Below are 25,670 nucleotides of genomic sequence, written 5' to 3'. Positions count from 1 at the left end.
TCCCTTTCTCGGCCCGGACTATCTCTTTAAGATATTCTCGACTTCCTAATATCGAATAGGTATCGGATCTCGAAAATTTAGCTAAGAAGGACCTCCTAAAGGTAGTCCGCCTTACTTACTATCCCCCTAACCTTATTACTAAACGTCGGATAGTAGTCTCGTAGTTACTATTACGGTTCACCTTATAAGGCTATACTTAGTATTACGTAACCTAGTACGCTAGCGCGCCCGGACCCTAGACCCTAACCTTAACGTTTACTTTATCGCGGCTTCGCGACTTTCTTATCTTCTCTTCTTCGTAGAACTTATTCGATTCTAAGGTATTGATACGTTTGCGCCCTATCTTACGCCTTATCCGTATTATTAAGTTCTACCGCCCTTAGATTACCGAGCCGTACGATAATAGACTACGTATCGCTACTACGACCGCGTACGACCGAGACTTAAATAGCCGTAGGTACTAATACGACTATCGGACTAGACGAGTTATCCTTTATCCTAAGACTTAACCTAAACCCTCTTACGAAGGCGTTCCTCCGAGAAGCCCGATAAAAGCGGAACGGCGTACTTAGCGTAGCGTAGTAAGAGGTAGAAGACGAGTCGTAGTAGGATCCGTATTTCGACGATACCGTAGGTATAGAACGACTACGTAATATAGCGTAATGTTGAGAACATATAGGCCGTAGGACAAGTATATAGGTGTAGGTATGTTATATAACTAGATCACGTAACTAGGGTTTGCTAGCCTATAGGCTAGTAAACATCTAGACACCTAGCATCTACCTATACTAATACTAGCGATACTATATATAGATATACGCTATCCTATTAGGTCCTTCTTCGTCTTTCGTATAATCCGCCGTCTTCTACTACTACGTAACTCGTACCTGTTTAATAGGTTATAAGCCCGGGTTAGTAACTCGGTATTTCACCCTCGATAAAGTCGTATTAGAGTTATTCCTCTTTAGAACAAAAGGAAGGTAGACTAGAGGCCGCACCCGTATTGTATCGGAAGCTAAAGCCGTACTATAGGTGTATATAAGACGTATAAGAGCCTAGTGAGGCACTATTAGACTCCGAGTTAGGGAGCCTATACTAATACCTTAGACAAGTAGGCGAGCTTACTAAGAAGAGTCGCTCTCCGGACATCGCGTTCGTATCGACTAACTGTTCATTCTAAGAGAGCCGTAGTGTCTTAGAAACCCCCTCTACTAAGAGAGTTACGCTATAGTGTCTTAGTACTAACACGATCCTTCGACTTTCCTCCCCTTCCCGGCGGATAGCTATCCTCTCCGCTATTAACCTCGCGTTCGTTTTATCCTATTTCGATCCGATCGCGTACGACCGAATACATCCTTTTACCTAAGGGTAGCTAAACTATCCCTTAACTTACAAAAAATAGAGAACGAGACTAGGTTTATAAGAAAGAGAGTAGTACCTATTCTAATAAGAGAGAACCACGAAACATGGTTCAAGCTAATAAGAATACACCTAGTATTAAAGTAGGTTAACTAGGTCCTCGAAGACATTATTACGGACATTCCTACTACAACCCTATCTATAGCGACACCCTCTATATTATCGGAGTCATCCCTTCCTTTAGATCAAGCGATAAGGAAGGCATCGTATAGACGGCATAATATAACGGCCCTGTATAAGATGTATATCTATCTGTTGATAGATAACTAAGAGATAATATACGAGATCCGGTATACGAAGGAGTTATAGGAATAGGCTAAAGCTAAATATAAGAGAAGACTTCTCGCTACTAGAAGAAGTTTGCTTTAGCAATACACTAATTTCGTGATAACAGAGAACTAGTCAATAGATAACACCTAGTAGGAGCTTAGCTCAATTATAAGGAGGGCTGTTTCAATCTCGCCTTAGTTCTAAGACATTAAGACTAAGGACAGAAAGATCTAGTAACTCTTAGTAGCTCTACTAGACTCATTTGGCTCAATTCGCGATGTAATTGATGCCTAGGTAAATCTCTTACTATAAGACATTCTTACAATTCTTAGGGAGAAGCAAGAATCAATAATTTATTAAGGGATAGTTATATTCGCTAAGAAGGGTTTCTAGGGCAAGCTTACGTACTATCTCTATAGTAGTGACCATTTTATAAGCAAGTGCCTATACCTTTCTACAGCTTAGTAGGCTATTAGAAACAAGGATAAACTAGCTAGGGTTACCTACCCTACTAAGAGACAACCGTCACTACCTCGTAGGATGTTATTATTACTAAACCTTCGTGATGTCCTTAAGGTAATAACGGACCTTACAAAGTAGATGAAGGAGAGCCGTAAGCTAAAGGCCTCCTCTAGTAAGCCTATAAGGGCCTATACGACCTAGGAAGACGTATTAGACTCTAAGATACTATCAGAAGATGATAATGTTAATGAGGTTGCCTATTCTACTATAGAAGCTAAAGGTAAGTACCCCTCGTCCGAGTAGTTACTTAACTCTTGTGCATCATTATATATAACTGACTAAGATTCACTATTTAGGACACTAAAGTCTCTTTAAAAGAGGAAGTGGATCAAGGTTAGGGGTGGCTATCTATAAGCTATATATATAGGAAGTATAGTAATAGGTAGTCCTTCTAGAAAGTAAATTGTCTTAGAAAATGTCCTGTTTGTTCCTAGCCTTAGAGTTAGTCTTGTTTCGTAGAATTAGTTTAGCTAACAGTTTGCTATCTAACTACCTAGTTTCACCCTAAAATCCTTATCTAGTAAACCCGTTGTCTAGACTAAACTTTGAGGAGGAGTACCGTTTATCTACTCGATCTCGGAAATTCTTAAGCTATAGTATGCTAGTATACTCTCTTAAGAACGTGACGGTACCGCTTTAGCTAATACTAAGTCCGAAGATTAGTAGGAGCTATAGTATAGAAGATGTGTACACCTTGGTAAGGGACTACTAAGAAACCTATACAGAGTCACTAATAAGAAAGATCCTATTCCTGTTCCTTCTAAACACTAGAATTGCAAGGTCTACTCCCTTACAAACATAAGAAAGTTCAAAGGACCTACTATAGAGAGGAAAGGGGAGAGGCTAGCCCTCATCTCTATTGATATATATAGGCCTTTTCAGGGCGTAGTCTCTAGGCTAGGATATAAATATTAGCTTAAGATTGTAGACAACTTCTCTAGGAAGAAGTAGGTAATCCCTTTAAAGGCTAGGAGCGACGCTCCTACAGCCCTACGGGATTAGAAGGTCTAGGTAGAACGGTAGTCAAGGTGCTTTCTGTCTACGATCCGTAGTAATAGTATAAAGGAAATTCTCGCCTTACTAAAAGAGTAGGAGAGGGAGTTTAGCACTTAGATAGACACAACTAATGCCTACAACTCTCTTCAAAATAGACCTATAGAAAGGTCAATTCAAGCCTCTAAGAACATAGTCCGGGCTATACTTAAAGACTCTAGTATGCTAGTTAAGTTCTAGCTAGAAGCTTTATAAGTACAGACTGTAATTAGAAATAGACTGCCTAATAGTCCGATCATTAATAGTATTGCTCTTTTACTAGAAGAAGTCTTTACTAGCTAAGTACCGTTAGTCGACTATTTCCGCGTCTAGGGATATAAAGCTATAGTCTATATAGACCTAAGAGCCCAACCTTAAGGCTTAAGGAGAGACAAGTTAATGAATCGAGGAAAAGAAGCCGTGTTTATAGGCTACTTAGAAAATACTACAAAACAATAGCTGTTCTAGGATCCCGATATAAAAGCTATAAAAGCGTATAGTCACGTCGACTAGTTTGAGAATAAGAAGGGGGGAGATATAGATCTTAGTATCACCTTCACTAACTAGCCGAGTCGAGCGCTATAGCGTAATCCTATTAGGAGGAAGCCCTTTAGGGCGAAATTTTCCGATAGGGGATTATTAGAGACACCGTTACGAAGGCTAGGAGAAAATATTAAGGCGGTTTTAACACTATCGAAGGCCGATAACGGTAGATCTATACAGAACCTACCTAAGTCATTAATACTATAGCAACCGCTATTTGTACAACTTCCCCCTCCCCTAAAGGACATTAGGGAATACTAGAAGTTTAGAGATTAGGGTACTCTAATAAAAGAAAAAGAAGATGTCGTTCAGTTCGACCTATCCGAACACCTAGCGCCACCTTAGGTTATAGGGCTTAAGAGGTTAAGGGGGGACGGAGATAATAACTCTAAAGAGTATAAGGCTAAACACTATAAGGCTCTTATTGCCTAGATGTTCTATCTAGACCCTATAATAAGCTAGGTAGAGGAGATTCTGAACGACGTAGAAGAACATACATTTGCTACTATTAGGTAGGCCATAGCCTATTAGTAGGAAGTGCTAATCCCAAAGTCCTATAAGGTAGCCGTAGGAGACCCCGAATAGGGACATATATAGAGAGAGGCAATCGAGAACGAACTTATTACCTTAGTAAGCAATAACACCTAGGAAGCAGTTGTACCGCTAAAGGGTACGAATCTAATTACTTCTAGGTAGGTCTTTGATGTGAAAAGAATGATTAGTAGAGCTATTAAGAAGTTTAAGGCAAGACTAGTTATAAGAGGGTTTTTATAGAAATATAGGGTTGACTTCGAAGAGACCTTTACACCTACTATTAGCCATAATACTCTCCGAGTATTCATAGCAGTAGTATATAAGAGAGATCTCGAGATGCACCTAGTAGATATAAATAATACTTTTACCTAAAGTAGCCTTCTTAAAGACATCTATATAATCCCACCCCTAGGAGTTGAAGCACCTCGAAACATAGTGTTCAAGGTCCTATAAAGCCTTTATAGGCTTAAGCAAGTAGCTAGAGATTAGAACAAGCTCTATATTACGAAGCTAGAGAAGATTAGATTTACCTAGTCCTAGGTAGATCTATGCCTACTTATCTATACGGATAGAGACCTTATAGTCCTTACCTATATAGATAGATAGATATTTCATTAAGCTGTTGTAGTGCCCTTTGGCCTATGCAGCTATGCTATCTTGTTTTTGTATATATAGAGGGGAAACCGTGTTGGTGAAAACCCCTCCTCCTTCCCGCCTGTCTTTTCCTCCTCGTTGTCGTCTTAAATTTCCCTTGTTAGGGGTACGCTAGTGTCATGGGCCTGCCCTGATGACTACCCTATCTGCAACCCCCCTCGCTTCCGCCTCTTGTCTATCCACTCCTCCGTCTCGCTCGCGAGGCTAAACTGCTGGAGGTATCCCTGCTGTAGTATCCACCGAGAGATTCGGCGAATGTTGCCTTTGTCCCTAATAATTGACTTGTAGTCTCTCCTTCCCGCTTGGTGCCTCCAATTTCCCCTGCCTCTCGCCCACTGCGGGCATCGTAGTAGCATATGTTCTGGGTTTTGCGATGGGTAGCCACACTGGCAGGCTGGGCTATAGATGTCTAGTGCGCGTCTCCTGAATAGGTAGGCCCTTAATCCAATGTGTTCGGACCTGATTTGGATCGCTATGCTTGCTTCGGCCCTTGTCAGGTCCCTATATAGCTGGTAATTGTGTCTCTGGAAGGCTCGGAGCGCTATCGGGGCTGTTGTCTTAGGGGGCTTCCTTTTCCAGTCCTGCTCCCATAGGCAGCTCGCTATCTGTTCCGCTAGGTTTTGGGTCTTAGCCTTGCTCCCGCCGGCCTGGCGAGTCCTACGCTCCTCCTCCTTTCGTGCTAGCCATTCGGTGCTTGTCTGTACGGCCGTAAAGGTAGTAAGGTCATCCTCTTTTTGGCTTGTCCTATATCCTGCCCCTCTCCGGTAGCGGCTTTCTATCTTATTCTTTGCCTCCTAGATCGTGGTTTGTGCTAGGTAACCTGTCGTCTTTGCCGCGTATTGAATTCTCATTCCCCGGATGTACTGGCCGATTGGTGGTATTCCTGTCTCCATTTCTACCGTGCTTGTTGACGTTGTCTTGTATGCGCCTAGTACCCTACGTAGGTTGCCTGCCTATGTCCTGTTTAGGGGTTGCTCTATCCGTTTCGGGATCGGCTTGCCTGCGCCTCCTGTTCCCCAAATCTGTGCCCCGTATAACATAGCTGGTCTGACGATCGCCTTATACATTACTCTTGCCTTGTCGAATGTTGCTCCCCATGTAGATGCCGTAAGCCTCTTTATCGAGGCTTCATTGACTTGCGCTCGACTCTGGGCTTTCTTAATCTGTACATTCCAGCTTAGCTTCGGGTCGAGCCAGATCCCTAGTACTCGTAGCTCCGCTGATGGCTTGGTCTCGTAGCCTTGGATTCTTACCGCCGCCTTCATATTATGGTGTGTTCTCGCTTTACTGAAGTGTATAAGTTGGTACTTTTTAGGGGCGAACCGGGCACTATGCTTCTTTGCCCACTCCTCGCATTTCTTGTGCCTATCTTCAAGGAGGCGACAGTTCTCTTCTGTCGAGTCTGACCAGGCTAGGATGTTTGTATCGTCTACGAACCCCGATGCTGAGGTTTGCGGAGAGGTGAGTAGGGGGATTAGATCCGACATAAATATCAGAAACAGGATAGGGGAGAGAGTAGATCCCTGAGGTATTCCAGTCTCTGCCTTCACCGGGTCGGACGTGTACCTTCCTAGGACTAGGTATGTCGTCCGTTCCTGGAGAAAGGAGAAGACGAACGACGTTGCCCACTGGGGGATGCCTTTCTGCTGTAGGATATGTATTAGCCTTTGGTGTGAGACGTTGTCGAAGGCCCCTGCGATGTCGAGGGCAAGGAAGGAATCGTATTTAGCAAGCTAGCTACGAGATAAGGTGACAAGTCTTAACCGCGCTTTCCTACTCATCTAGCACTACCGTGTAGCCTCGTTTCGAGAGGTTAGCCCGGAGCAAAAGCTTCCCTCTACGCCCTCCCTCCCTGTTTGCTCCTTAAGCCAATATCCACCTCCATAGGCCTAAGCCCTTTAGTGCTCTCTATTGACCGACATGCGCATCCGTCCTCTCGGGCTGTACAGACAGTGTCAGCCGTCGCTGCCAGTGTACACCACGCCCCAGGTTTTGACGCCCTTCGCGTTACCGCAGCCTATCTCTAGAAAGCGGCCGTCCATGCCTCGCAGGTTTGCTCGGGGCACACACCACGCCGGGCAGCGTACTCCTTGCGTTTCCACCTACTAACCAATATGAAGTTCCTTATTACCCTGCCCTCGATCCTCCCCGATCACAGAACTAATCCACTTGCATTGTACGTCTTTTCCCCGTCCTAACAGCCGTCTTTTCCTTGCTCAGGCTATCGTCTTTTCCTCGTCGCAATCTACCATATCAGACTAGGTGCGTTGTGTAGCGGGACAGGCAGTGCCTTAGGCAAAACCCTCGTTCCCATACCGGGTGTTCAACAGGCCCTTACAGGCTTCGTCGCGTGTCCACCTACCCACCGCATTGCCCGCTCTCAAACACCAGATTGTTTCGTAGTCCGCTCGACGCCGTTGCATAGTCCGCTCAGTTGTTGTTCTGTAGTCCGCTCGTCTAATGTTCGTCGCTTAGCCCGCTCGGTTTGCGGTCTCCGGAGGTGAAAATTCTGCACTCATACCAGAGGTGTCCTGTCGAGTGTATAGGCCACGGTTCCGCGCCCTTCTTACACGTAGAAAGAAGAGGGACTCGCTCCCGACACGAGTACACGCTCGTCGGATGGTTTTTATACCCGTTTTGCTGGTAGTCCTCTGTTCGCCGCGGCTTCGCCTACGCTACGCGCCCGTCGCGCCCACGACGCTCCAGCGTGAGAATACTTGGCTCTCTCGTAGCTAGACGAGAGGTTCGTAGCCGACACCACGTACAGGTGATTCTCGTCGTCGACCTCCTTACCTATATAGATAACATACCTATTATAGCTCCGAAGCTATTAGATGTTCAGTGGTTTAAGGCTAAGCTTAGAAAAGTGTTTAAGATTAAAGATCTTGGTGAACCTACGAAGATCCTTAGAATAAGGATTATAAGAGACAGGTCCTAAGGCACTTTAAAGCTTAATTAAGGACACTATTTCTACGCTAACTTGGCCAAGATGAACATAGCTAGAGAGAAGGCTACGCTAACCTACTCACCTATAGAGAGCTACGAGCATTTAGTGCCTACGGTACCTATAGATAAGAGGTGCAACAAACAGGATTACTAGAGCTATAATAGTACCTAGATGTGGCTAATGACAATGACAAGGCTAGACTTAGTATTCCCCCTCAGAAGAATTAGCTTATATGTTACTGATCCCTCGTAGTAGTATATAAAGGCTTTAAAGAAGCTCTCCTAATACCTACGGTCGTACCTAGACCTAGGTCTTATATATAGATAGGGAGGGGGCAATCTCTAGGGATACTCGGACTCTAACTACGCTATAGACAAAGTGGATAGAGTCTTAACTCTAGGATACGTATAGCTCCTTTATAGATCACCTATGTCCTAGATAAGTAGGAAGTAGAAGTCTATTGTAACATCAATAATAGAAGCTGAGTTTATAGCTATAAACGTAGCCGTAAAGTAGTCACAATTTCTTAGGCTAGTCAAGCTTATAGGTAATAACTAAGCCGCTTTGACACTTGTTAAATATACCTATATATATAAAAGGTCAAAGCATATTGATGTTATATATAACTATGTTAGACATCTCTAGTAGTAGAAGAAGATTATAGTGGACTACTACTATATAAAGGACATAGCTACTAATAGGTTAACAAAGCCCCTTAATAGCTAGTAGTTCTAAAACTTTATAAGGTAGCTCTAGCTTACGTAAAGGGATTGTAAGAGACTATGTAGCCTAAGTAGGAGTGTTAAGAATATATAGGCCGTAGGACAAGCATATAGGTATAGGTGTATTATATAACTAGATCACGTGACTAGGGTTTACTAGCCTATAGGCTAGCAAACATCCGGACACCTAGTATCTACCTATACTAATACTAGCGATACTATATATAGATACACGCTATCCTATTAGGTCCTTCTTCGTCTTTCGTATAATCCGCCGTCTTCTACTACTACGTAACTCGTACCTATTTAATACGTAAGAGATATAGAACGAGACTTAGGGTCGCGGAGATACTAAGTAGGCTCGTTAGTAAGAGGAAGAACGTCGGCGCTAGAAGCACTAAGAGCTACTACGTAATAAGTATAACCGACGTTAGTCTAAGAAGGAAACTCGACTCCGTATAGGTAGAGAGGATAAGACCTTATAATAGGGTATACGTACGCGGAAGGAGGAACATCTTAGCTACCGCTATACGATACCGATTAACTTTACCTAGAAGGGCGAAGAGGTAGAATATAGGCTACGGTACAACCCTACCGAGTTCTAGATCGCTATAGCTAAGGAGCTTTCTTACTCGGTTACTAAGAACCTAGAAGCCTAGCTAGATATCCTAGACGAACACCGTCTCGCCTACCTCGGTCTTAAGGAGGTACGGGAGGTATTAACTACTTAGAAGAGTCGGCTATAGGCTAAGGCTAATCGGTATAAGGATAAGTTAGTATCGGTCTAAGTAATACTCGACGAGCTTAGGGACGATAAGGACTTAGTAGCTAAGATCGCTTACCTAAAGAAGTTAGGTAAGAAGGCGGCCGCTAAGATTAAGAACTTACGTAGTCGTAATATAGATCTAGCTAGTAAACTCGAAGCGACCTAGACTAAGTTAGCTACTAAGTAGAGCTTATGTAAGCGTACTACCGCGTTTATTACGGATCTATAAGCCTAGCTAAAGGAGCGCGATAACTATATCGCTTAACTAAAGCCTAAGGAACCGACACCTCTACTACCTCCTATAAGGTAGAAGTCCGCCCTCGAGAAGCTACTCGACGGCGAGGACTCTAGTATTAAGATAGGTATAACGAAGACTAAGAAGGCTACCTCTACTGTCATGGTCTCCCCACAGAGTGTACAGAAGGTGGGGACAGAAGAGCCTCAGAGTGCTCAGAAGTCGTCAAGAAGTGACAGTCCAGCTTGGTGTGTGAGCGCCAAGAATCACATGCCCCGCAACATTCGCTACGGGACCCAGCCCTCCAAATTCACCCCTCTACCAAACCTTGACAGATTCACTTCGGCTCGTGACTGTGTGACTCACGGCACTCCCGCGAGCACCCGCGACTGCGCTGGACCCTGGAAGAAGCACGTGGAAGACTCGGAACGTAGGGCAGGTTGGAATAAGGTTTTGAGCAAAGCTGCTGAGCGCGGCTTCGCACGGGTTAGCCCTGTTGATGCGGGGACACGCACTCGCGAGGGTCGCGTATAAATATCTGGCCTTCCCCAGGCCTCTCTTGCTTTCTTCGTCTTTTGTTTTGTGTAGCAATCATACCATACCCTTTTGCATCTGCACTTCGCACCTGCATTCTCGCTTTCACCCTTGCATCTCACAGGCCAGGCTCTCGCCCTGACATCACAAAAGACCAACAAACCGTCAACCACTCGAGTCATCCTCATGGGTGACCACGCCACCGATAGAGGTGTCAACCTCGACAACCAAGACACTCCATTCCACTTCAGTGAGTGGACTGACATCCCCTTCTCGAACGCCGCTGCCTTCGGTGCCTGGGCAAACGCCAACCCCGACACCGCCTACGCTCTCATCAACCGCACCGTCTCCTCTTTCCGCGAGACCGCCCAGCAGGTCGAGCAAGCAAACAACCAAGCAACATACCTTCAAGGTATTGTGAACACCTTCCAGAACCTCGCCCCGCACGCCGACGACAACCGCCGCCAGCACTTCTCCAAGAAGGTCAACGACCCAGACGAGTTCGACGGCAACAAGAGCAAGTTTGAGGCATTTGAGACACAGCTCACCATCAAGCTGTTGGCTAATGCCGACCACTTTCCGCAAGAGAAGGACAAAGTCACGTACGTCTTCTCCCTCCTTCGGGGAGACGCCGCGGCTCAGGTACAACACTACATCGACAACGCCACGCAGACTATCGGCTGCCCGGACGTCCTCACCTTGATGCAGGACCTCCGTGCTGCCTTTGGTGATCCAGACCGTAGAGCCACCGCCCAGAACGCCATCCACAACCTCCTCCAGAAGAACAAGAGCTTCGCCGAGTACCTCGCGGCCTTCAACCGCGACATCGGGTTCACCGGCTACAACGAAGAGACCAAGAAGAGCACTCTCCGCCGTGGTTTGTCAGCAGAGCTTCTTCGAGCCCTCGAGGACAAGGACGTCGGTGCTATGAGCTTCCGTGAGCTCGTCGAGACCTGCCAGCGCCTCGACTCCAACATGAAACACACCGCCTCTCTCCTCGCTTCCCGTTCTCAAGGTCGTCAGCCTCGTGGTCCCGGAAGCCACTTCGCTGCTCCACTAGGCGCCGCCGCTCCTACGGCTCTCCCTCCCGTCTCTGTAGGTGACGCTATGGATCTCAGCGCTGGTGCCGCCGTCCCTCGAGTCCAGGGCCTCGTCAACGGTAAGCTCACTCCCGAAGAGAAGCTTCGCCGTCGCCAGGCCGGACTCTGCACCTACTGCGGCGGTCCAGGCCACATCGCAGCCAACTGTCCGCAGCTCGCTGCTCGTAACGCCCGCAACCCGGTTCGCGGCGCTGTCGGCGCTATCGAGCCTGCTCCTGCTGCTCCCGCTGAGCAGGAAAAAGCCTAGGTCTTCCTCATCGACGCGATGAAGACCAAGAACAACGTTTACCGAAAGTGAAGAGAGGAAAGAAGTTGAGGATCAATACAGCACAGCTAGACCTGTACGACGAGACGGGCAAGGACCACGCTTGCAAACCGTTCGTCACGAATGTAAATATCGGCTCAAAGAAACTCTCTTCTTCCAATCTCACTCTCATGGACACTGGCGCACTAGGCGAGTCTTTTATGGACTATAAACTCGCGACCTCTCTCAACCTCGAACCCCAGGAACTGAAGTACCCTCGCACCCTTGAACTCTTTGACGGCACGGAGACTACCACTGGTAAGATTACTCATGTTGTACACACGTCAATCACCCTCGGAGGCAAGCGTATGTCGATCACCAGCTTCCTTACGTCCCTACCGCATCAGAAGTTTATCCTCGGCCTCCCCTGGTTCAGACGACACCGACCTATCATCGACTGGACTTCCCTTACTGTCAGCTTCCCTCCAGAAGTTCCTCCGGCACCTCCGCCTTCTCCGCCGCCTCAGCGCGGTCCTGAGTATACCAAGATCTTCCAGGTGAACGCCGCTGCCTTCACCACTGCTGCTAAGCAGCCCAAAGCTCAAGTCTTCGCCGCCTCTCTCCGCGATATCGACATCGCCCTCGAGAAGCTCGACAAGAAGCGTACACCTACCGACCCTGCTACGAAGGTCCCTCCTTGGGCACACCACATCCTCCACGTATTCGATGCTAAAGCCGCAGACGAGCTGCCTCCTCATCGCCCTCACGACCACAAGATTGAGCTAGAAGAAGGTGCAGAGACACCGTTCGGACCGTTATATTCCATGTCCCGAGAAGAGCTTATCGTCCTCAAGAGATACCTCGAAGAGAACCTAAAGAAGGGGTTCATTCGAGCGAGCCGTTCCAGCGCTGGCAGTCCCGTCATGTTCGTCAAGAAGCCCGGCGGTGGTCTACGCTTCTGCGTAGACTACCGAGGCTTGAACGCTGTTACAAAGAAGAACCGCTACCCAATACCGTTGATTCAGGAGACGCTCGAGCGCCTCTCTAAGGCCAAGTACTTCACCAAGCTCGATGTCATCGCTGCGTTCAACAAGTTACGAATGGCAGAAGGACACGAGTATCTCACAGCCTTCCGTACTCGCTACGGGCTGTTCGAGTCGCTCGTTATGCCCTTCGGCGTTTGTAACGGGCCTAGTACCTTCCAGAACTTCATTAACGACATCCTTCAGGAGTTCCTCGATCAGTTCTGCACTGCCTACATCGACGACATCCTAGTCTATAGCGAGACCAAGGAGGAGCACCGCGAGCACGTCTGTAAGGTCCTTCAGAAGCTCGCAGACGCCGGCTTGCAGCTCGACATCGACAAGTGCGAGTTTGAGAAGACCGAAGTCAAGTTCCTTGGTTTGATCATTACCGCAGACGGCATCAAGATGGACCAAGAGAAGATCGACGCTATCGTCGAATGGGATGCTCCTACGAACGTCAAAGAGGTCCAGGGTTTCCTAGGCTTTGCCAACTTCTACCGCCGCTTCATCCACGCATTTTCGGGCGTGGTACGCCCTTTGACGAAGCTCACGCGCAAGGGTGAGAAGTTCGCCTGGACCGACGAATGCCAGGAGGCTTTTGACTTGCTCAAAGCGAAGTTTGTTGAGAACCCGCTTCTACGGCACTTCGATTTCGAACTGGAGACCCGTGTAGAGACCGACGCATCCGACGGCGTGGTGGGCGGTGTCCTGCTACAACGCCGCTCGCCTGAATCCCCCTGGTTACCTGTCGCCTTCCTCTCCAAGAAGATGACCGCCACGGAGTGTAACTACGAGATCTACGACAAGGAGCTTCTCGCCATCGTCAAAGCTTTCGAAGAGTGGCGCCCCGAGCTCGAAGGCTCTGCTATGCCCGTCCAAGTAAGCTCCGACCATAAGAACCTCGTCTACTTTATGAAGAGCAAGCTGCTCAATCGTCGCCAGGCCCGCTGGAGCGAGTTCCTCTCCCGGTTCAACTTCGTGATCTCGTACACGCCCGGCAAGGCCAACTCGATGGCCGACGCCCTTACCCGCCGCCCTGGTGACTCTCCAGTTGATCGAAGAGGGGGCCGGCAAATCGCAGGGCAACAAGTCATCAAAGAGCACAACCTCTCTTCCGAGCTTCGAGAGTACCTATCGAATGGCCAGCCTACGCTCGCCGCTTCCTTTGCTACTCTCGTGCTCGCTCCTGCCTACCTTGACGAGAGTGACGATGAATCCGAGCCTGAAGAATACGCCTCGGACGCTGAGGACTTGAACGACGATGAAGAGGGCTCAGTAACGACCGACGGCTCATCCGAATCAGACTTTAAGGGGTTTGATAATGAGGAGCAGCCCGAAGGCATCATGGCACGAGTACGAACAGCGTACGATGCCGACATAGACGCCCAAGAGTTAGTTCAGGCCCTTGAATCTGGCGCGAGGACATTCCCGGGCTTCTCGCTGTCCGAGTGCGAGCTCCAGGAAGGTGTCGTCTACTTCCGTAAGAAGCTTTACGTACCGCAGCCCGAAGGCTCTAATATCCGAGCTGAGATTCTTCAAATCATCCACGACTCCGCCTCTGGGGGTCACCCAGGCGTAGCCAAGACCCACAAGCTCCTCGCTAGGTATTACTGGTGGCCGCATTCCTGGAAGGACGTCCGCCGCTACGTGCTGAACTGCGCTGCTTGCCGAAGAGCCAAAGCTAACCGCCACCGTCCCCACGGTCTCTTGCACCCTCTCCCGGCTCCTGATCGTCCGTGGAAGCACATCACTATGGACTTTATCACCGATCTTCCTCACGGCAAGACCTTCAGCGGCGTGAAAGCAAAGGCCCTTCTAGTGATCGTGGACCGTCACTCCAAGGACCGGTACATGATCCCGTGCTGGAGCATGACCGCAAAGGAGACTGCTCGCTTGTTCTACGAATTCGTCTGGCGCTTTCAAGGCCTCCCGGATAGCATCACCTCTGACAGAGGCACCCAGTTCATCTCGCACTTCTGGAAGCGTCTGTGTGCTATCCTGGGCATCAAGCATAACCTCTCGACCAGTTTTCAGCCACAGACCGACGGCCAGACCGAAATTACGAACGCTATCCTCGAGCAGGTCCTTCGTTGCTTCGTCGACTACCACCAGAAGGATTGGCCTCAGCATATCCCTGCGGTGGAGTTCGCTACTCGTAACTGGGACTCGGAGACTACTGGCTACTCTCCCTTCTATACTACGAGAGGTTACCACCCTCGTACAGGCATGGAACCAGAAGAACCTCTCCCGCCTACCGAAGACGCAAACGAGCAAGCAGCAGACGAGTTCGCTACTATGCTCTCACAGATCCATGAAGAAGTTCACGACGAGATGGTGTACGCACAAGCAATCTACGAGGATCAAGCCAATCGTCGTCGCCAGCCAGCTCCCGACTACCAAGTAGGCGATATGGTCTACCTCAACTCCAAGAACATCAAGACAGACCGCCCCTCCAAGAAGCTGAACTGGAAGAACCTAGGTCCTTTTGAGATCACCGAGCGTATCAGTTCACACGCCTACCGTCTAGCTCTTCCTGCGAACATAAAGATCCACGACGTCTTCCATCCCGTACGCCTTCGGCCGTCGGCTGAGGACCCATTCCCGAACCAAAACCAAGACATGCCAGGTCCTCCCGATGAAGTAGAAGTCGACGAGCCTGTTAACCTACCTTCTGACGACTATGCCGTCCGCAAGATCCGGGGAATCCGCGTAGAGCCCAACGACGTTGAAGGACTACCGCCGATCAAGTATGAAGTCGAATGGCAAGGTTGCCCTGAGTGGGATACCTCATGGGAACCTATCCAACATATCATCTTCAATCGTCAAGCAATCGAAGAATACCACGCCCGCGCAGACGGCCCAGAAGTCAACATCGGCAGGCTCTTCGAATCTGAGCTTTTCGACGGGGCTTACCAATGGTGTATCGACCATGACATCAGGCCTAGGCCTGGTACTGAAGCTGAACATCCTCGATATGTGGAACTACTACGGCTTCGTAGGAACTCAGCTTTGTTCGGGGGGGCTACTGTCATGGTCTCCCCACAGAGTGTACAGAAGGTGGGGACAGAAGAGCCTCAGAGTGCTCAGAAGTCGTCAAGAAGTGACAGTCCAGCTTGGTGTGTGAGCGCCAAGAATCACATGCCCCGCAACATTCGCTACGGGACCCAGCCCTCCAAATTCACCCCTCTACCAAACCTTGACAGATTCACTTCGGCTCGTGACTGTGTGACTCACGGCACTCCCGCGAGCACCCGCGACTGCGCTGGACCCTGGAAGAAGCACGTGGAAGACTCGGAACGTAGGGCAGGTTGGAATAAGGTTTTGAGCAAAGCTGCTGAGCGCGGCTTCGCACGGGTTAGCCCTGTTGATGCGGGGACACGCACTCGCGAGGGTCGCGTATAAATATCTGGCCTTCCCCAGGCCTCTCTTGCTTTCTTCGTCTTTTGTTTTGTGTAGCAATCATACCATACCCTTTTGCATCTGCACTTCGCACCTGCATTCTCGCTTTCACCCTTGCATCTCACAGGCCAGGCTCTCGCCCTGACATCTACCGTAACTAGCGGTAATAATAACACTACGGTAGTCTTAGTTAACGCCGCTATCTAGCGTAGTAACGGCGGTACCCGTAACCCGATTAACTCGAGGAAGATTCCTATATTCTTAGCTAATATACCTAATTATAAGGATGAACTCGGATTTATAGAGTAGAAGGAGAAAGTAGAGGACTATATAACTATAGAAGAGTTATATAGCCGATTTTATATAGTATACTTAGTAGTGTTTAATAACTTTGTCGTCGGTAATACTAACGCCCGCCTACGGCTATATAAGAAGAAGGGTCGACGACGAGAATCACCTGTACGTGGTGTCGGCTACGAACCTCTCGTCTAGCTACGAGAGAGCCAAGTATTCTCACGCTGGAGCGTCGTGGGCGCGACGGGCGCGTAGCGTAGGCGAAGCCGCGGCGAACAGAGGACTACCAGCAAAACGGGTATGAAAACCATCCGACGAGCGTGTACTCGTGTCGGGAGCGAGTCCCTCTTCTTTCTACGTGTAAGAAGGGCGCGGAACCGTGGCCTATACGCTCGACAGGACACCTCTGGTATGAGTGCAGAATTTTCACCTCCGGAGACCGCAAACCGAGCGGGCTAAGCGACGAACATTAGACGAGCGGACTACAGAACAACAACTGAGCGGACTATGCAACGGCGTCGAGCGGACTACGAAACAATCTGGTGTTTGCCAGCGGGCAATGCGGTGGGTAGGTGGACACGCGGCGAAGCCTATAAGGGCCTGTTGAACACCCGGTATAGGAACGAGGGTTTTGCCTGAGGCACTGCCTGTCCCGCTACACAACGCACCTAGTCTGACATGGTAGATTGCGACGAGGAAAAGACGATAGCCTAAGCAAGGAAAAGACGGCTGTTAGGACGGGGAAAAGACGTACAATGCAAGTGGATTAGTTCTGTGATCGGGGAGGATCGAGGGCAGGGTGATAAGGAACTTCATATTGGTTAGTAGGTGGAAACGCAAGGAGTACGCTGCCCGGCGTGGTGTGTGCCCCGAGCAAACCTGCGAGGCATGGACGGCCGCTTTCTAGAGATAGGCTGCGGTAACGCGAAGGGCGTCAAAACCTGGGGCGTGGTGTACACTGGCAGCGACGGCTGACACTGTCTGTACAGCCCGAGAGGACGGATGCGCATGTCGGTCAATAGAGAGCACTAAAGGGCTTAGGCCTATGGAGGTGGATATTGGCTTAAGGAGCAAACAGGGAGGGAGGGCGTAGAGGGAAGCTTTTGCTCCGGGCTAACCTCTCGAAACGAGGCTACACGGTGGTGCTAGATGAGTGGGAAAGCGCGGTTAAGACTTGTCACCTTATCTCGTAGCTAGCTTGCTAAATACGATTCCTTCCTTGCCAAACGACGCTAGGGGTGAAGGCGATAGAGGAGCCAGCAAACGAACCACGCCGTAACTGGAAGAAGGCACGCTGGGACGACATAAGAGGCTTCCTAATAGCGAACCTACCACAGCATAGAGAACTCGAGACGACAGCTCAGCTAGATCAAGCAGCGGAACAGATTACCTCGGTCATATGGCAAGCAGCGGAACAATACACGCCGTTACTCCGGCCCTCAACGCAGCAGAAGGCCTTCTGGACCCCTGAATGCTCTACGAAGGTAAGGGAGGCTAGAAGGGCAAGGCGACAGTGGACGAAGGAGCACACCCAAGAGACGTGGGAGCAATACTGCCACGCGACACAAGAGAAGAAGGCACAGATAAGACGCGATAAGCTGCAGGACTGGAGAGCGACGATCGGGCTCGTTACAGAAAACCCGGAACAGATGTGGAGACTTGCTAAATGGGCACGACTACCTGAAGAGCAACAAGCCCCTCACTTCCCCCCAATCGTAGACCGCGAAGGGATTGCCCAGGCTACGCCCCGGGGCAAGGCAAAAGCGTTAGCCGACCATTTCTTTTCGACGCAAGTAGAGGCAGACCTTACGGACATCGACCCGAGCACATACCCGGAACCCCTGGACATGGATTGGGCGGTTAGCTCTAACACAGTAACAGGAGTCATAAGTAAGCTAAAGGGACGAAAAGCCCCAGGCCCAGACAGGATACCAAACGTACTGCTAAAAGAGTGTAGAGAAGAGATCGCGCCGAGCCTTGCAAACCTATTTACCGCGTGCCTACGGCTAGGGTATCACCCGAAGCCGTACAGAGAGTCTATGACAGTAGTGCTACGCAAGCCACAGAAGGAAGACTATACTCAGCCCAAGTCGTACAGACCAATAGCACTTCTAAATACGATAGGGAAGGTCCTAGAAAAGATAGTAGCCCAGAGACTTACGCAGCTTGCCGAGGACAACCACGTACTCCCAGCAACACAGATGGGGGGAAGAAGCCAGCGATCGACACTAACAGCAATGGAGCTAATTACGGAGCAAATTCAGACCCTCTGGCACTACGGCAGGAACCGAGCGGCGTCCTTACTATCCCTCGACATCGCAGGGGCCTTCGACAACGTCTCACACCAAAGGCTAATACATATCCTACAGCAGAAAGGCATCCCCCAGTGGGCAACGTCGTTCGTCTTCTCCTTTCTCCAGGAACGGACGACATACCTAGTCCTAGGAAGGTACACGTCCGACCCGGTGAAGGCAGAGACTGGAATACCTCAGGGATCTACTCTCTCCCCTATCCTGTTTCTGATATTTATGTCGGATCTAATCCCCCTACTCACCTCTCCGCAAACCTCAGCATCGGGGTTCGTAGACGATACAAACATCCTAGCCTGGTCAGACTCGACAGAAGAGAACTGTCGCCTCCTTGAAGATAGGCACAAGAAATGCGAGGAGTGGGCAAAGAAGCATGGTGCCCGGTTCGCCCCTGAAAAGTACCAACTTATACACTTCAGTAAAGCGAGAACACACCATAATATGAAGGCGGCGGTAAGAATCCAAGGCTACGAGACCAAGCCATCAGCGGAGCTACGAGTACTAGGGATCTGGCTCGACCCGAAGCTAAGCTGGAATGTACAGATTAAGAAAGCCCAGAGTCGAGCGCAAGTCAATGAAGCCTCGATAAAGAGGCTTACGGCATCTACATGGGGAGCAACATTCGACAAGGCAAGAGTAATGTATAAGGCGATCGTCAGACCAGCTATGTTATACGGGGCACAGATTTGGGGAACAGGAGGCGCAGGCAAGCCGATCCCGAAACGGATAGAGCAACCCCTAAACAGGACACAGGCAGGCAACCTACGTAGGGTACTAGGCGCATACAAGACAACGTCAACAAGCACGGTAGAAATGGAGACAGGAATACCACCAATCGGCCAGTACATCCGGGGAATGAGAATTCAATACGCGGCAAAGACGACAGGTTACCTAGCACAAACCACGATCCAGGAGGCAAAGAATAAGATAGAAAGCCGCTACCGGAGAGGGGCAGGATATAGGACAAGCCAAAAAGAGGATGACCTTACTACCTTTACGGCCGTACAGACAAGCACCGAATGGCTAGCACGAAAGGAGGAGGAGCGTAGGACTCGCCAGGCCGGCGGGAGCAAGGCTAAGACCCAAAACCTAGCGGAACAGATAGCGAGCTGCCTATGGGAGCAGGACTGGAAAAGGAAGCCCCCTAAGACAACAGCCCCGATAGCGCTCCGAGCCTTCCAGAGACACAATTACCAGCTATATAGGGACCTGACAAGGGCCGAAGCAAGCATAGCGATCCAAATCAGGTCCGAACACATTGGATTAAGGGCCTACCTGTTCAGGAGACGCGCACTAGACATCTATAGCCCAGCCTGCCAGTGTGGCTACCCATCGCAAAACCCAGAACATATGCTACTACGATGCCCGCAGTGGGCGAGAGGCAGGGGAAATTGGAGGCACCAAGCGGGAAGGAGAGACTACAAGTCAATTATTAGGGACAAAGGCAACATTCGCCGAATCTCTCGGTGGATACTACAGCAGGGATACCTCCAGCAGTTTAGCCTCGCGAGCGAGACGGAGGAGTGGATAGACAAGAGGCGGAAGCGAGGGGGGTTGCAGATAGGGTAGTCATCAGGGCAGGCCCATGACACTAGCGTACCCCTAACAAGGGAAATTTAAGACGACAACGAGGAGGAAAAGACAGGCGGGAAGGAGGAGGGGTTTTCACCAACACGGTTTCCCCTCTATATATACAAAAACAAGATAGCATAGCTGCATAGGCCAAAGGGCACTACAACAGCTTAATGAAATATCTATCTATCTATCTATATAAGAAGAAGGTAACCGGTTAGCGTAAGTTAATAACAGTGCTAAACGACTCTTACGGCGAGTACTATAAGCTTAAGAAGTACAAGAAGGCTTATAATAACTATACCTAAGGTAATCGTACATTTAACGTATTTTATACTAAGTTCCTAGAGCACGGGTACTACCTAGAGAAGATAGATAAGGAACTTATCGACGATATCTAGGACAAGCTAAACGACATGTTAAAGTAGGCACTAGTATATCGCGACGACTTTAATGACCTCCTAGCCCTTTAGCGATACCTTCGCGATGTCAAACTAAAATTAGACGATATTAGGGGTTCCGGCGGAGGCGGTAGCGGCCGTAATAATAGTAGCCGTCGCGGTAGTAACGAAGGTAAGCCTAAGTATATCTACTATAACGAGAAGATTCGTAAGGAATATAATCTTAAAGCCGCTAAGTACGATAGTTATACCTTCCGTAATCTTACTAAGGAAGAAGTAGCTAAGCCTAAGGAGGATATGTTCTACTACGTATATAAGGCTATAGACTATAAGGGTGCCTAGTCGCCTAAGTGTCCCTTTAAGAAGTATAAGAAGACTAGTAGCGACGCTAATAACGCTACGAAGAACGTATCGATCTAGGTCGGCGACGTACTAGTAGAGCTTAAGGCTACCGAGTCGTAGGAAGCCTAGGCTCTAGTCGTATACGTACCGACTAGTAGCCTATACTCGCGCCTAGTACTAATCCTCCGAAGACGGTACTACTAGAATCTCCTAAGGTTACGCCCTTATTATATTACCGTTATAGAGGAAAGAGGAACCCTATATAGTAGGAAATAGTAATTAGTAACATCCCCGTAATCTTTAGTCCGGAGGTTATACTATATACTATAAAGACGATAGACCTTCCGCTAAGAAGCTCGTACATTATAGTAGTAGGCGTAGCGGGTAGTAAGCTAGTACGTATTCTTATAGATCCCGGTACCGAGTCGCTATTTTATAATACGAAGTTTACGAAGAAACATCTATTATAAACACGACTGCCTTAGGCTTAGAAGATAGACCTAGGAGCTAACCCTAAAGTATCTAGTTAAGCTACGGGATGTATTAAGACCAAGCTCGACCTAAACGGTTATGTCGAGGAAGTTAGTTACTTCGTTACTAACCTCGACTACGAATTCGTGTTTAGTATACCCTAGTTCTAGAAGTACTACCCTATACTAGACTAGGGAGCTAATATATTTATATTTACTAAAAAGTACTATACGGATTATTACGATCCTTACCCTACGACTATCGGCGGTACAAAGGTTTGTATATAGCACGCTATCCCTTATTTATAGACTCTAGAACCTAACATCTAGGTATCTAGTATAACGATTAGCGAAGCCTACGAAGAAAACCTAGACGAAGGTTACCTTATTTAGGAAATAGGGACTCTTAACCCTAATAAGCTAGAGCCTATAACTAAGGAACATATTTACGACATTAGTATACGGCTAAGTACTATATTAGCTAAAGACAAGGCTATCTATATAAATAAGAAGCAAGCGACTATACGAGAAGTCGAATCCTTACTACCCTTATAGCTAATAGACCTAAAGCACGGATTTGACCCGTCTGTCGCTAAAGGCCTACCTCCCTATCGCCCCAAATCAGATTTAGCGATTGAATTCGTTAAAGGCGCTAAGCTACCTTTCAAGCGTCCTTATTCTATATCGAAACTAGAGCTCGATATAACTAAAGCCTACGTCGATAAGGAAGAAGCCGCTAGTAAAATCCGACGCTCTACGTCCTAGATCGCTAGTCCTATCATTATTATTAAGGAGCTAGGTAGAGGACTCCGTGTCTACGTAGACTATAGAGCTTTTAACGCTATTACCGTTAAGAATAGGTACCCGATACCTTAAGTCCGTAAGACCCTAGCTCGTATAAGCGGCGTATAGTAGTTCACTACCTTAGACATTATTATAGCATTTAACGAGCTACGTATCCGTAAAGGCGACGAATAGAAGACAGCCTTTACTACCCGATATAGTACCTACGAATGGCTTGTAGTGCCATTTAGTCTCTATAACGTACTAAGCGCGTTCTAGGTATATATTAACAAAGCATTATATAGACACCTAGACGACTTCGTGTCTATATACCTAGACGACTACATCGTGTTTACGTATAGTTCATTTAAGGAACACGTGAAACACGTACGTACTATTATTAAGTGTCTAATTAACGCTCGACTTCCTATAGACGTCTATAAGTACCGCTTCTTCTAGAAGAGCGTCAAGTTCTTAGGACTAATCATTACTAATAAGGGCATTTAGATAGATAAATCTAAGGTCTAGACTATTATAGATTAGGCTACTCTATAGAGCTTAAAGGATGTACTGTCCTTCCTTAGGCTAGCTAACTTCTATAGGAGGTTTATTAATAACTTTTCCGGTATCGTTATACCTTTGACCGACCTTATACGCGGTAACGTACTTAAGAATCGTGTACCCTTCGTATAGAGCCTAGACTACTAAAGTGCGTTCGAGACCCTAAAGGTAGTATTCTATAAACGCCTAGTATTAGTACATTTTAACATTACTAAGCCCTACGTTATAGAAACTAATTCCTTAGATAGGTATAGAGCTAGCGTATTGTCTTAGGTTAGAGAGGACGGTGAATTGTATCCTATCGTATTCTACTCGATAAAGATAAACCTAGTAGAATATAATTACGAGATTTACGACAAGGAGCTAATAGCTATTATTAGAGCGTTCGAGGAATAGAGGCCGGAGCTAATAAGCGCTCCCTCTAAGGTTCTTACCGACTATAAGGGCTTAGAGTAGCTCATAACGACTAAGTAGCTAACCCGCCGATAAGCGCGCTAGAGCGAGTTCCTATCCGGGTTTGACTTCTAGATAGAATATTGCCCTAGTAAGCTTAGGACAAAGCCCGATAGCCTTACGCGCCGTAGACAAGATATAGACGATAAGGATGATATAAAACATAGGTAGTAAGCTATATTAAAGCTACGTAATCTCCCTCCTAATATACGTAAGCGCTTTAAGCTATTAGCTATAACTACTCCGCGTACTACGGCCGACTAGTATTAATTAGTACTTTACGTACTTGAAGTAAACAAGGCCTCTATTAAAGAACTTATCGAGGAAGCCTATACTAAAGACGAGCTAGCGTACGGTATTAAGAAGGCCCTAGACGATAATGCTCGTACTTTACTACTAAGCCTAGAAGGCTCTAGCTATATCTCGCTTAGTAACTATAAGTTAGACGGTAACCTAATTAAGATCTAAGGACGTATATACGTACTGTATAAGCTTCGTCCGGAGCTAATAGCGAGGTACTACAATACTCTATTAGCTAGGTATTCTAGGCGTAAGAAGACAGTCGACCTACTTACGCGTATATACTACTAGCCTAGTCTAGTAGTAGATGTCGCTAAGTACGTTAAGAATTGTTACCTATATATACGATCCAAGGCTTTTTATAATACGTACTAAGGTATACTCCGACAGTTACCTATACCCTCGGGTACCTATAAGGAGGTAGTACTCGATTACGTAGTAGAGCTACCGGAAAGTTATAGTACTAAGGGCGTGAAGTATAACGCTATCCTTACCCTGACCTATAGACTTACTAAGAGGAAGCATCTTATACCCGTAGTAGATTTGACCCCTAAGGTAGCGGCCGACGCCGTATTAAAGTACGTGATTAAGGATTAGGGCCTATTCGATACGGTAGTATTAGACCGTAGTAGTTAGTAGGTAAGCTAATTCTAGAAGGCTCTTATAGCGCGTCTAGCTATACGTATAAAGATCTCGACTACCTTTTACCCTTAGACTAATAGGTAGTTAGAACGTACGAACTAAGCTATAGAATAGTACCTAGGCGCGTACGTTAACTATACGTAGGACGATTAGGTCTAGTAGTTACCTATCGTAGAGTTTGCCCTAAACAATTAATAGAGCGCTACTATAGGTATATTACCGTTCTTCGTAACGCTAGGCCGTAATCCTCGAATAGAGGTATTACCTTAGGCTACGAGCGGTAACGGTACTAAGCTTCCGAAAATATAGGCCTTATCGAAGTAGTACGTAGAAGATTTCGCGACTTTTATAGAGAACGTTAACGTATACTATATTATATAGCTTAGATATACCTAAGAGTAGTACGTAGACACCGTAGCGAATAAGCGTAAGCCTATACTAAGATACGCGATCGGCGATAAGGTTTAGCTAGATACTAGAAACATCCGTACTTAAAGGCCCTATAAGAAACTTGACTATAAGAATATAGGTCCCTTTACAATTACCCGTAAGATTAACGTAGACGTATACGAGCTCGACCTTTAGGAAAGTATACGTATATACCCGAGGTTCTATACTAGCGTACTACGCCTAGTAAACGACGACCTATTCCCTAATTAAAGCTTAGGTTAACTACTTATCGAGGCCTCCGAAGGCGATAGCGAGGAGCTAGATAAATACGCGGTTAAGGCGATTATAGACAGTAGATAGACTAGTAGAGCTAAGAAGTATATAAAGTATACCGTCCGTTAGGAAGGTAGTACTATTATAGAAGTGCCTTATAGCAAATTAAAAGGTAGTACCGAGGAAGCGATAGTAGATTATTATTATAAGAACCCGTTAGCGGCCGGTCTACTACCTAGATAGCGTAAGCCTAAAGGTTAGATATTAGACGACCTAGATATCGTTACTAATAGTCGACCTTACGACGCCCGCGTAATATAGATATAACTTAAGGCAAGCTAAGGCTTGATATATAGTTAGCTTGTCTAAGATATACTACGGTATAATATAGACTCGACTTAAGGCTTACTACGGCAAGATATATAGTCTCTCTACGGTTAACCCGACGTAAGCTAGCGCTTCCTAATAGTACGGTTCTTCCTTACGGATATACCCTACGGCGATATATTTCCGCGTACGAGGGCGTACGGCAGTTTAAGAGGGGGAGGGTATCACGGTCTACCTCGTAAGGCTACACTTAGTGTCACGTGACCTAGTACGCTAGCGCGCCCGGACCCTAGACCCTAACCTCGACGTTTACTTTATCGCGGCTTCGCGACTTTCTTATCTTCTCTTCCTCGTAGAACTTATTCGATTCTAAGGTATTAATACGTTTACGCCCTGTCTTACGTATTGTACGTATTAGTTCTAGTTCTATACTTAGAGTTAGGGAAGGTCTTCGACCTTAAATGTCCTAGGGACCCTATAGACAATAACGGTATACTATTAGTAGGAGACTCGTACTAACTTCGCGACTTTAGTAGTCTACTCCTTATAGGTCTCTAGTTTTTGTCTATTAGACTCTTATACGGTAAAGAGTCTTACTACGCCTATT

The sequence above is a fragment of the Fulvia fulva genome, chromosome 5 (genome assembly GCF_020509005.1).
Source record: "Fulvia fulva chromosome 5, complete sequence".
NCBI classification, from domain to species: Eukaryota; Fungi; Ascomycota; class Dothideomycetes; order Mycosphaerellales; family Mycosphaerellaceae; genus Fulvia; species Fulvia fulva.
Note: the sequence above shows the minus strand (reverse complement) of the source record.